This window comes from Echinops telfairi, unplaced genomic scaffold (assembly GCF_000313985.2).
Source record: "Echinops telfairi isolate 266 unplaced genomic scaffold, ASM31398v2 ScPeMD7_7468;HRSCAF=8506_0, whole genome shotgun sequence".
Lineage (NCBI taxonomy): Eukaryota > Metazoa > Chordata > Mammalia > Afrosoricida > Tenrecidae > Echinops > Echinops telfairi.
Genome location: NW_022111369.1, coordinates 18338473 through 18351833, shown reverse-complemented (window position 1 = coordinate 18351833; position 13361 = coordinate 18338473).

Below are 13361 nucleotides of genomic sequence, written 5' to 3'. Positions count from 1 at the left end.
GAGATGTTTACTTGGGTTTCATTGATATCCAAAGGAATTAGACTGACTGGATTATAACAAACTGGAGAGCTTGGCGAAAAATGGGAATTCTGGAATATGTAATTGTTCTCACATGGAACCTGTAAATGGAACAAAAGACAGTCATTCACACACACAAAAGTAAAAACTGAGTGGCTTAAAAATCAGGAAAGGTGAGTGTCATGGTTATATCCATTCACTAGGCTTATTCAATCTGAACACTGAGCAAATACCTTAACACTAGATGCTGGACTATATGAAGAAGAACATGGCATCAAGCATGGACGAAGGCTGATTAACAATCTGCTACATGCAGATGACACAACTTTGCTTGCTGAAACCAAGGAGGACTTGAAGCACTTGCTGATGAGGATCAAGAACCCAGGTTTCAGTATGGATTGCAACTCAGTGTAAAGAAAACTACAATCAATACTACAACTGGATCAATAGCTAACATCAGAAAAACTGGAGAAATGATTGGAGTTGTCAAAGATTTCATCTTGCTTGGATCCACAATCAATGCTCATGGACTAGGTCATCAAGAAATTGACCATTGCACAAGACCTCTTTAAAATATCGAAGAGCAAAGTGTCACTTTGAGGACTAAGATGTGCCTGATTCAAGCCATGGTTTTCTCATTCACTTCATATATATGTGAAACTTGGACATTGAATAGAGAAGTCATGGGGAGAAACGATATGCTTTAATTGTGGTGCTGGAGAAGAATAGTGAAAGTGCCATTAATTGATAGAACAAAAAAATTTTGTTGGAAGAAGTATAGCCAGAATGTTTCCTGGATTAATGATGGCGAGACTACATTTCATGTACTTGAGAGACCAGTCCCTGGGTACAAGAACATCATATTTGATAAAGTGGAGGGGCAGTGGAAAGGCAGAAGACCCTTGACAAGATCGATTGTCCCAGTGACTTCAATAATGGGCTCAAACATAACAATGGTGAGGTGTGGAGGACCAGGCAGTGGTTTGGTTTGTTCTGTTGTGCATAGGGTTGCTATGAGAGAGAACCCATTTGAGGGCACAGAACAAACAAGCACAAACCAAAATGGACTGATTCATGTCTGTGGTTCTTTTTTCACTATGTGGACAGTTTGGAATTGGGACATGCTCTTTGGACTGAGAAAGTTTCTTGGAATAAATTGGGGGTGGGGTGGGAAGGGTACCTAAACAAGAGTCTGTTGTTGTTAGGTGCCAGAGTCCTGTCCGATTCATAGCAACCTTATGGATAACAGAAAGAAAAAAAATAAAAACAGAAACATTGGTTTGTTCTGGTCCATCCTCTTGGTTGTTGGTATGTTTTTATTTTTTGTTGCTTTTAACTTTTAATTGTAAACTATGCAAGTTTACAGAGATCATCAGTCTTATTTGCAACAATTCATACATATTTTAGGTCAATTCATCCATTACCACCCCTTCAAGTACCACCACTCGATCTGCTTTCTTCCCGTCTTTCCAATTTCCACTCCTTTTCCTTTCCTGACTCTCTGAATGGTGAATGATGTTGCCCTTTTGGTCTTAAATGGTTGAACTGGAGGTCATTCCATTCCAGACCTGAGAGGGAGACAAAGGGCTATGGCTGCGGAGGTTCCATCTGGTTCTATTCGACCAGAAAGCCTGGTCTCTTTTCTGATTTTGAGTTTCATTCCCATTCCATTTTCCTCCCACTCTACCCAGAACCCTCTACTGTGATCGTTTTCAGAGTCATTGTCAGTGGCAGCTGAGTCCCATCTAGTTCTGGTCTCCGCGTTGTGGAACCTGATAGTTGGATGGACCATTAGTCCTTAGACCAGTTGTTTCCATTGGCTTTTGATTTTCAGCTCTCCTCTGATGGAGGTAAAACCAATAACTGTACCTTACATGGCGGCTCAGGAGCTTTTAAGAACTCAGTTGATACCCACCTAAGTAGAATGACCGACCATTGTCTTTGTGAACTATGTTAAACAAATACTATGTAACACAATAGACTTTGGTAACACCTGAGACTATGGTCCTGATCCCTCAGGCCTTTCCAACTCATTCCTTCAAGGAATTTAGTTATGTCTAAAAAAAAAAGTCCATAGCTTTGCCTACTGTTCATGAATAAATTTGTAGTAAAGATGATTATACATATACAATTGTTCTCTATCAAGTCTACATAGATAGAGAGATCGATAGAGAGATAGCTGAGTATACTCCCACATTCCCTCCTGCACTGTTTAACCTGAATGTCTAAGTATCTATTTGCAGATCAACACAACTGCAGAATTGTGTATATAACTCTATTTCTTCAGTTTATCCCAAACTTACATGCAAACAATTGATCGCCTGTTCTATAGTCAGCCCCTGGCCTGGTTTTAGCTGCTGATATTGAGCTTCTCCACGATCTCTTCCCACAATTGTAGTCCATTGGGTTTCTTTGTATTCCATTTGGAGAAATTAATGTGTATAGTCAGTCACCTTTTGCGTTTTGAAAACAGTTATTTGCTATGAACAGACATTGGTCTTGCTAAATTTTATTATACGCTCTTTAACTTTGCTTCTATCATCAAGACCATATTTTTCAACTACTGTTCCTTCTTTGTTTCCTACTTTTGCATTTCAATCACCAATAATTATCAATGGATATTGATTGTATGTTTGATCAATTTCAAACTGAAATCAGGTAGAGTTCTTCAATTTCTTCATCATTAGCTTTTGTGACTGATGCATAAATTTGAATAATCATTGTATTGATTAGATTTCCTTGAAGGCAGATAGATATAATCCTATCACAGACAGCATGTACTTCAAGATTGATTTTGCAATGTTCTTTTTGATAATAAATGCCACACCATTCCTCTTGATTGTGTTATTCCTGGCATAGTAAACCATATGATTATCTGATTCAAAGTGGCCAATCTCAGTCCATTTCAGTTCCCTAATAACTTGGATATCAATCTCTATGCATTCCATTTTATTTTTGACAACTTCCAATTTTCTAGGATTCATACTTTCCACAGTCCAAGTCCTGAACATGAGCAGATTTTTGCAACTGTTTCTTCTTACTTTGAGTGATGCCCATAAACAAATGAAGACCTCAAAGCCTCCATTCCCACATCATCGTGGACGACTCCACTCCAAGAAAGTGGTCCTCCTTAGTCATTTCTCAAGTACCCTCCAACCAGAGGGGGCCATACTCTGAGCATGCTTTGCTTTTGCTCATTAGGTCTCAGTATCTGACAATGCTGCGAAGCTCCGCATAAGGTGTTCAGAGGCTAATCCTCCAAAGTCGTGAGCTGAGTCCTCTGTTTCCTATTCTTAGTCTAGAAGGTCCACTGAAATCTGTTTTCTTTGAGTGACTCTGCTGGCACTTGAAGTACTAATGACAGAGTTTCCAGTATCACAACAACACACAAACCACCATACCACAGTATGACAAACTGACGGGTAAGTGCTGGTGCTCGACTTCAACAACTACAAACTACAATATAGTTTTCTAGTGGTTAGATTTTCTTTATGATGTGTCCAAGGTAACCAACTCCTTGATTCTAAGGAGTATTTTGTCTCTATTTCTTCTGTTTTGTATGCTCATCTATCTATGGTATAGTCAATATAGAAACAGAGTCTATTATTCCAATAATTGTTATTTATTACTTGTCTTAAGACAAAGTAGGTAGAATTTCAGGGAGGCACAATGAGATTATTATTTTGGCCAAGAAAATTAAAACAAAAAAATTAGAATATTTTTTGCTTGAAGAAAAAATGTGTTTAAAAAGGGAATGAGTGTGGTCTCACTGACACATATAAAGTTAAATCCAGAAAAATGTACTTGTATTGTCTGCAAAGGTCAAACCCAGGAATACAAATATGGTAGCTAACCTCAGAGCCAAGAATTTCCCTATGTCAGACTAAAAGAGTTGTTGACACTTGTCATTATTTAAAGGTTATAAAACTCAAGGACAGTCCTTTAAAATCAAACCTGATCATTGCTGCCAAATGAATGCTGACTGTTATGGATTCAATTGTGCTTCTGTCCCCCACCATTATATTGGAGTTCTAAACTCTCTACTTGACATGTAATCCTGTCTGGAAAAGGGATAGTCTTTGTTATGTTAATTATATCATGTCTGAGTAGGTTGGACTCTCTATCTAGTCACTGCTGAGTTATGAGAAGAGCAGGTTAGACACAGGCATGCAGCCACAGGGGTGGTGGGAGTGGGTAGAGATACTAGATGAGTTTCGCCAGAGAACCAAGAAACCAAAGAAAGCTTGGGCTACTGATATGGCTAGAATTCTGATTTGTTCTTTTAGTCTCTAGTTCTGTGAGAATATAAATTTCTACCCTTTAGGGTCACTCACTCGTGGTATTTCTATTAGGGCAGCACTAGAAAATTAAGACACAGATGATGGTGAATAGAGCTTACAATAGTTTTAATCTCCCTTCATCTGGTTAATGACAAAATCATCTTTCAGTCATTCGTTTTCTAGACATATTGCCATCACCCTCCAATGATCAATCTTCATTTGCATCTAGTGAATCATCAGTTGCTAATAAATTCTGTAAGCATTCTCAAACACCCCCTTTCATCTCCATTCTCACTATCCTCGGAGAATACATATATAATTTGTCTGCCTAACTCAGCTTTCTCTTTCTGGAACAACTATTCTCTTCTTTGGGGGACCTGCCCCTCTTCTACTCTAACCATGGGGCCCTTTTGGGGGTCTTCTCATAGTTCGCTTTACTCTCGCCATATGTGAATGCACTTGGCTCATTTTAGGGAGTTAATCGGAGAGCCATGCCTAAAAGAGTGAAGACAGAAATTTGACTTTATACAAGTCAAGCTTGCTGTATTTGGCCATGGTGGGTGCCCCCCCCAACACTTCTCCCTCTCCGGTGATTAGTCTAAGTCAGCGTCTTAGTTACCTAGTGCTTGTAACAGAAAACACCACGATGACTGGCTTCAAAGAACAGTGCATTATTTTCTCAATGTTTTGGAGCCTAGAGAGCCAAATCAGGGCATTGACCAGGGGAAGGTTATTCCTTGTCTGCACCCCTGGTATTTCTTGTTAATTTTCTACTTTTTCTAGATGCATCTTTACATGGTATCTGAGAAACACTGGCCTAAGCTATTTATGGTACTCCTCTAGCCCCATTACATTTTCAGTTGATAGGTTTAGGACAGGGCAGGTTTCCCAAGCTGATTAATGTGAATGATTGAGGAAGAGTTTCTGGGAAGATTTCCTTACCTTATAAGAAGTGATCTGGAAGAGAAAAAGTATTTCTCTTACTGGGAATTGTTGTGTCTGCATATGAATACTTAGCCTGCTGCAACCCTCTGGTTTACCATAATGCAACAAACTTGAGGATGAAGTAAAATGTTCAACAATAGAATAGGGAGATGAAAGAAACTTAAATATCAAAACAATGATTTTCTTGCATGCACCTAGGCTAGACTTCTTTTTAGATGCTGTTTTTGTGTCTATACTATATACTTAAAATTTGAATATGCATATATTTACATGTATACAAAAAGAAGCAAGCAGATACTCCAATTGGAGTATATCTACATATATATCTACATATATATATATATAAAACAATTCAAAACCAAGTTCATTCCCATCCAGTCAACTTAAAGCTAATATAGATTTTATGTAATTTTATTTTTAAAATAATTTTATTGGGGGCTCATACAACTCTTATCACAATCCATATATCCATCCATTGTGTCAAGCACATTTGTACATTTGTTGCCATCATGATTTTCAAAATATTTTCTTTCAACTTGAGCCCTTGGTATCAGCTTCTCAATTTCCCCCCTTCACCTCCTCCCCTCCCTTCCTCATGAACCCTCGACCATTTATAAATTATTATTTTTTCATGTCTTACAGTGACCAATGTCTCTCTTCACCCAATTTTCTCTTGTCCATCCCCCTGAGAGGGGGTTATACATAGATCATTGTGATTGGTTACCCCCTTTCTCTCCCCACCTTCCTCTTACCTTCCTGGTATGGCTAGTCTCTATATTGGTCCTGAGGGGACCAATGCCTGATACCTGATCCCAATGACACTTAATAATCACACAGGCTGGTGTGCTTCTTCCATGTGGGCTTTGTTGCTTCTGAGCTAGATGGCTGCTTGTTTATCTTCAAGCCTTTAAGACCCCAGGCACTGTATCTTTTGATAGCCGGGCACCATCAGCTTTCTTCGCCACATTTGCTTATGCACCCAGTTTGTCTTCAGCGATCATGTCGGGAAGGTGAGCATCAAGGAATGCTAGGTTAATACAACAAAGTGTTCTTGCATTGAGGGAGTACTTGAGTAGATGCCCAATGTCCATCTGGTACCTTAATACTAAGCCTATAAATATATGTACATAGATCTATTTCCCCATTGTCATACATAAATATATTTACATATGTACATATCTGTATTTAGACCTCTATAAATGCCCTTTGCCTCCTAGTTCTTTCCTCTATTTCCTTTTACTTTCCTCTTGTCCCACTATCATGTTCAGCCTTCATTTGGGTTTCAGTAATTCCTCTCAGTTACATTGCCCTTGATCAAGCCCTACCAGACCTCTTACACCCTCCTCACCATTGATTTTAGATCAGTTGTTGTTCCTTTGTCCCTGGGTTTGTTAACACCCACTTCTTTTCCCCCTTCCTCCCCTTCTCCCGTGCCTCCCTGGAACTGTTAGTCCATTGTTTTCTCCTCTAGATTGTTTATCTTATGTAGATAGACATGCAGAGATAATGATATGTCCAAAAACAACACAGAGCAAAACAAAGCAACAAAAGAAAACAAAACAACAACAACAAAAATGACACAAAAAGATAAGCCTGTAAATAGTTCAAGGTCTGTTTGTTGACCTTTAGGAGTGTTTTCCAGTCGAGTCTGATGGGGTGCAATTCTCTGGCCCCACAGTCTATTTTTTTGGTATTCCCAGGGGGACTTCATTGCTCTGCTCACCCTGCTGTTCTATTGCACGCCCTTAGTATTTCGCCCCTATGTGGTGAGGTCAGATCAGGCACATTCCTGCACTGTGTCTCCAGTGTTGTCCCCCGTAGCGCTATGGGTCAATGAGAGATGTCGTGTCTCATGGTGGGGCCAGCCTTATGGTCCTCTCTGTGCATTTGCTGTTCTGAGCAGGAATAGCCTCAGGGCTTGGTGGTCTAGGATTTGCTCCACACTCTCTCCCTCACCCTTTGTTTGCTCCTGTGTGCTCTAATCAGATATGTCCCTCTCACTGAGCTGTAGCTTCAGTGCTGTCCTCTGAAGTGAATTCTTCTATGGGGAGGAGGGGCTGTCTGCACATTTTGGATTGGGGCTGGCCCCTCAGACCTCTCTGTGGGTTCCCTGCTTCATGCCAGTATGCAACACACCAGAATGAGTTGTCATTTTTCTAAGATCTTCGTGACTTTTTCCATGCAAAACATTTAAAAAATTTATTTTAGTAATTTTTGGTTTTAGTGAAGGTATGCACCGCAAATTAGATTCCGAATGGACAATTTTCTCACAGTGACATTACTCACATTTTTTACTTCGTGTCAACATTCTCATGCATTGACTGCTGGTGCCTTGTTTCCAGCATTTATTTTCTCTTCCTTCCATTGCCCTCGCCATCTTAGCTTTAGAGTAATTCTGGGCCTTTTGGTCTAATTTTTATATATTTTTAATGGAGTGCCATACTCAATGAGCAAGATCCTTTATTTCGTGTGTCAATGTGCGTTTTAATAACAAGGTAACCTAGAAAGAAGATGGCTACAGCTCAGGGGTGATAGTCTCAGAGTGCTCCACTCTCAACTCATCTAGCCAGTTGGGACTTCTTCAGAGAATGGAGATTCGTGTTGTCCTCCCATTCTGTCAGGGTCCTGTGCTCCCGATGAGAACAGTTGATATCATCTAGCTCGTCTACGCTCGCTCACACGTTTGCGGCTTTTGCAGACCACTAGCTCTGTGGACTAGAGTCTTCTCTAAGAATCTGTTGCCTTCGTTTTTGCTCCTACCGAGCAGAGTTGTACAACCAATCGTGTATCTTGGGTAGTGGTTTACATTTCTTTTTAATGTGATTAATTTGATCAGGTCTTTATGGCTTTTGAGTTTCTTTCATATTTAGGATGCTTTACTATACTCTGAATACATTATCTTAAATTCTCCCTTTTATGTAGGTTTTATGTTTCTATATCCCATATTTGGATTTATGGAAAATCATTTTGGCATAATGGGTTCTGTAAGAATTCAACTTTATTTTTTCTAGACTATTATCCATATGTACTATATGTTATTTTCCTCCATTTAGTTAGCTAATTTACTTATTATAGGAGAATGATTTTCATTTACATCCCCTCCCCCCCAAAAGTTGTTACATTCTCTTTGCCTGCCACTCTCTTTACTGGGAACATGTTAAGCTTTCCCATAACATTGACATTGTGGAGCCAGTGCATTCTCTTTGTTCTAGTGACAACTACTGCATACTACAAGCATGCACCCAGCTTCTTTTTTATTATTATAATAGTTTTATTGACCTATCTTTCACAATGTAATATATCCTTTCACATACAATTCTGTTGTTCAATCCCATGGAGTTTTACACAATCATCAATGCTATCAGCTCCCCATCCCCCACACACTGTACCCAGCTTCTGAAGTCAGAACAAGTGGTTGAGTTCTCTCATTAACTAGCTGTGTGTCCTTGGGCTTTTTAACTTCTCTGTGACTTTTTCACTGCTGTCTTTCCTTATCTGTGAAATAAGACTGTTCTGAAGGTCAATTGAGGTAATGCTTGTAACATGTCTGAAATGATGGCTCATGTACAGTCAAGGCTCTCTGAGTGCTGGCTGTGATTCTGCTGCTTAGGAACCAGAGGGAGAGGGCTAAAGTCACAACAGCTTGAAGACTGTCCGTTTGGGCTCCTGGACTGGACATGAACCCAGGCAATCTTCCTCAGGGATTGTGCCCTTACCTTTGAGTGCTAACTGCCTCACTTTGATTCCCCACCCCCCTAGCTTTGTAGCTTTATCCAAATCCTGTTTCTGGAAGACTCTTCTCAAAATTAAACAAATGAACAAATAAAACCTCATTGTTTTAAAATTTTCATATGGAAAATGTTTTGGATATCGAGTAAGATTCACTCTGCTCCATTTACCCACGAACCAGCTTCAATGGTTATCAACTTATATACAGATTTTGAAGTTTTGTGTGTGACCCCCAGTTAGCACATAGATGATGTTAGTGTTCCATCTCCTCATTTATGTTGTCTAATGTAGGAGAGGAAGATTCCGTGTATCTATTCCTTCTGATTGACCGTATTCTTAAATTCAATACTAAGGCTATGCTGATTCAGCTGCTTTCGTTTACAACTGTACTAGCCCTCTTAGCCTATTACATCTGTATCTGTTTCATCCTATTTCCGCTCTCATTGCCCTGCTTTTGACCTTCGTTAGTTTTTATTGGCCTCATTGCAAAAACCGCCTAAATGGTCTTCCTGTTTAGACCTTTATGCTTAGTGCACCCTTCACACCTCTGAAAGAAGCTTCTTATACCACAAGCCTAACTACTCAGTTCAGAAGCTCAAAAATTGCTGTCAGTAATCTGCAAAATAAAAGTCATAGTGTCTTTTATTCCCCAACAATCTTAGCTGAGACTTTCAACTCTTGCTTACAGAATCGTTTACTGTACACATTCTTTTCTTGGGGCTGGGGGTGGGGTAGTGGTTCAAGTGGTAGAACTCCAGCCTTGCACGCAAGGGACCAGGGTTTGATTCCTGCTCAGTGCACTCCAGTACCCTGCGATCACCACTCATCCGTCAGTGCAGGTGTGCTTGTTGCCATGATGCTGAGTAGGATTCAACAGAACGTACAGAAGGAACAAAAGTCTGATAATCCGCTTCTGGAAAAAAAATCAGCCATGGGAACCCTGTAGATCACACTTGTGCACGCGGCCACCATGAGTGGAGGCTGACTTGACCCGAGGATAGCTAGTACTCTATTTTCTTGCCTCTAATATGCCATTGATTAGAAAGACTATCATTGATTTAATAACCTTTTGGGGGGGGTTACAGACTGAGGACTAATGTGGAATTCAAACATGATAGTAAGAGACATCTCCGACTTATTAAAGTATAAAGACATAGTAAGTGACTATCAAATCACAGAGACAGGGTTAGGATCACAGCAAGCAACACACGGCATACTGTAGTAAGAGATCTGTTGTTGATGCTACTGTTAGGGGCATCGAGTCTGTCTGACTCATAGCCACCCTATGAATGGGACACTGTCTAGGCACTGCCATCCTGACCATTGTTACGTGTGAACCCAGTGCTGCAGCCAGCGTCAGTCCATGTCCTTGAGGGTATTCCTCTTTTTCACTGACCTTCTCCCAAGCATGATGCCCTGACTCATCTTGCCTGATACCACGGCCAATGATGGTGCTGGGGAAGACTATTGAAAGTCCTTTGAACTGCCAGAAGGGTGGGCGGGGGCGGAGGGTGGAGTGGATCTAGAATGCTCCTTAGAAGCAAGGATGGCAAGAATTCACTTCACCTACTTCGGACAAATAATCAGAGGCAAGCTTAATAGGAATTTATTTAAGATGTGAGCAAAGTGTAGAAAGCCAAGGAATGGTGCTCTGGTGTGGTCTTCTAAGGCTAGCTTTAGTGCATGGATGAGGGTGGCTATCACAATTTCTTAGTCTGAAGGGGAATGGGGAGAGGACATTTACCAGGACCTGGGAGGGAGGTATGTAGACCAGGATTCTAGACAAGAGTTGTGACCATTCATAGAGAAACGAGGCATGGAAAGGACAAGGGAATTAAATATCCCTACTTCCCTCTCCATCCCACGCTCCTATCTCTTAGTTATCTGAAAGATAAGCCAGAGTATGAGCAAGTCCACTGCTGTAAAGCACAGGGAAGCACAGTGGGGAGATGGCCCTGAAGGGCAAATGAAAGATAGCTGGCATATTGTTTCCAAAAGAACCCAAACTCACGGCCATGTCGTCAATCCCCACTCAGCAGGACTGTGTAGGAGGAAGGAGAGCTGGCCCTTTGTGTTTCAGAGGTTTTGAATCTTTATAGGAGCAGCCTCATCTTTCTCCCACAGTGTGGCTTGTGGGTTCGAACTACTGACCTTGTAGTTCGCGGCTCAAAGTGAAGCTCACTACTCTACCAGGACTCTGGCACACCTCTATCACCTTACATCATACAATAGGCTTCGGCATATCTGTATAATGTCCCTTTTGCAGTTCTCTAGGCATGAAAACATCTTGGCTGGTTGGAGTTTATTCTAGCCTTCCCCATGAAGCCACCTCTGCTTTCTTCAGTGTGTTCCCATACAATACCACTTAAAATATGGACAGGGTACACTTTAGTAAAAGCTGCCTTCTCTGGTATGGTGTAAGCTCCTCAGGGTAAAAGACATTTTACACTAATTTTGTTTCTCCATCACCCTGAAAATACAAGCCCATCCATCACAGTGTCTGCTATCAAAAATTGTAAAGCCAAAAAGATTTCTGTAAACATTTCATCTCACTTTATAGATGAAGACACTAAGTCTCAACTTAGTCTTGGTGAGAGTGCAATAAATGCTAGTTGAAGTGAAAATGATTCCATTAAAAATGTCAAGGGGGCAGGGGCCAGCCCCATCCCAACTACTAAGTGGACACCCGCCTCTCCCCCCAAAGAATTTCTTTCAAAGGATGGCATTGAATCTGCAGCTCCTGGAGAGGGACATAGCTGATAGGAGCACATAGGTGCAGATGAAGGGGGAGGAGGAGAGAGTGGAGCACATCCTGGCCCACCAGGCCCTGAGGACGATGCTCCCAATTAGAGCAGCCAGTCCACGGAGAGGACCACATGGCCGGCCCCACTATGAGACATGATGCCCCTCACTGACCCATAGCCCTACAGGGGACAACACCGGAGACACAGTGTGGGAATTGCACCAGATCTGATCCCACCACACGAGACAAAACACTAAGGGGGTGCAACAGAACAGCAAGGGAATGGAGCGGCAAGGTCCCCAGGGAATGCTGAAGGTGGACTTTGGGGCCAGGGCATGGTGCCCCAACAGACTGGACTGGAAAACACTCCTAAAGGCCAACAAACAGTCCTTGAACTAACTACATGCTTTTCTTTCTTATTGTGTTTTGTTTTGTTTTTTTTGTCATTGGTTTGTTGTTGTTTTGTTTTATATTGTTGCTTGGCTTTGCTCTGTTTTATTTTTGTGCATTTATTATCTCCACAGGTCTGTCTAAATAAGATAGGTTGGATGAACAATCTGGCATTCTGACCTTTGTAGTATGTCTGACCTCTCTTTTGAGCTTCCTCTGATAGCTTCTATAGTCCTCGCCCCTTGCTTGGCTTTCAGACATGTCCAGAACAGAGCTGAAATGGAGTTCTGCTAATAAATCAAGGTCTATGAATGAATACTATCAAATTCTTAATTTATCTGCTACGTGGTGTGTGTCCCTTTAAAAGACATAAGGCTCTGCAAATAGAGTAGCCATCACAAATTGGTACAAAAGGACCATTTTGCTAAGAAAGGGAAAACAGGTATCAGTAAAGTCGTGTCAGGTGAGTGCGTGTACCACCAGGCAGTGTAAAAGGGCAGCTGACGGAGGGCTGCAAAGAAGTTTGACTAAGGTATCAGGGAAAAATATCAAAACAAACAGATGCCTGTTTTCCTTTCCAAGCTGGTTGGTATAGTGCATTTGCCTTTCCTGCTATCTGCTTGGAAGGAATGGTAAAACTGTGTAATCTGAGCCCAAACTGCGAGGTACAGATTGTACTTCCCCTTCCTTCTTTCCCAGGCTCTTGTCTTTGCTAAAATGCTTTGGGCATAAGCAGCATAGAAGAGATTGTTTCCTTTTATGTACGTGGGGGTAACCACAAAGAAAACGGTATTGTGCTGGGCTGAGCAGAGCTCCCCGTCCCCACACACCCACTAGGCAAGCATCAAGCAGCTCACCCAGTCACGTCGCCTGGGAACGTTTTCTCTGGTGAATTGTTTCCATAAAATTCCGCTTGAACCTGTTTTTTGTGATGGCCGATTTAAGAGAACAGGATGCGGCTGTGAAATGTTGTTTCCTGCTTGGGAAAAAGGCTGCAGAAACTGTTGTGATGTTGAACCCAGCTTACAAGGACAGCGCTATGGGAAACACTCAAGTGGCTGAGTGGTTTCTCATTTCAAAAAAGGTGAAATGTCGATTGGTGACAAACCTTGTTCTGAATGTTCGTCAACTTCCTGAATTGACAAAAATGTCGACAAAATACATGCACTTGTGTTCAAAGACCTACAGCAGACCACTGAAGAGATAAGGGCATTATATGGACTATCTTGGAGCCCGTTGGGTCAAAGAATTTAAAT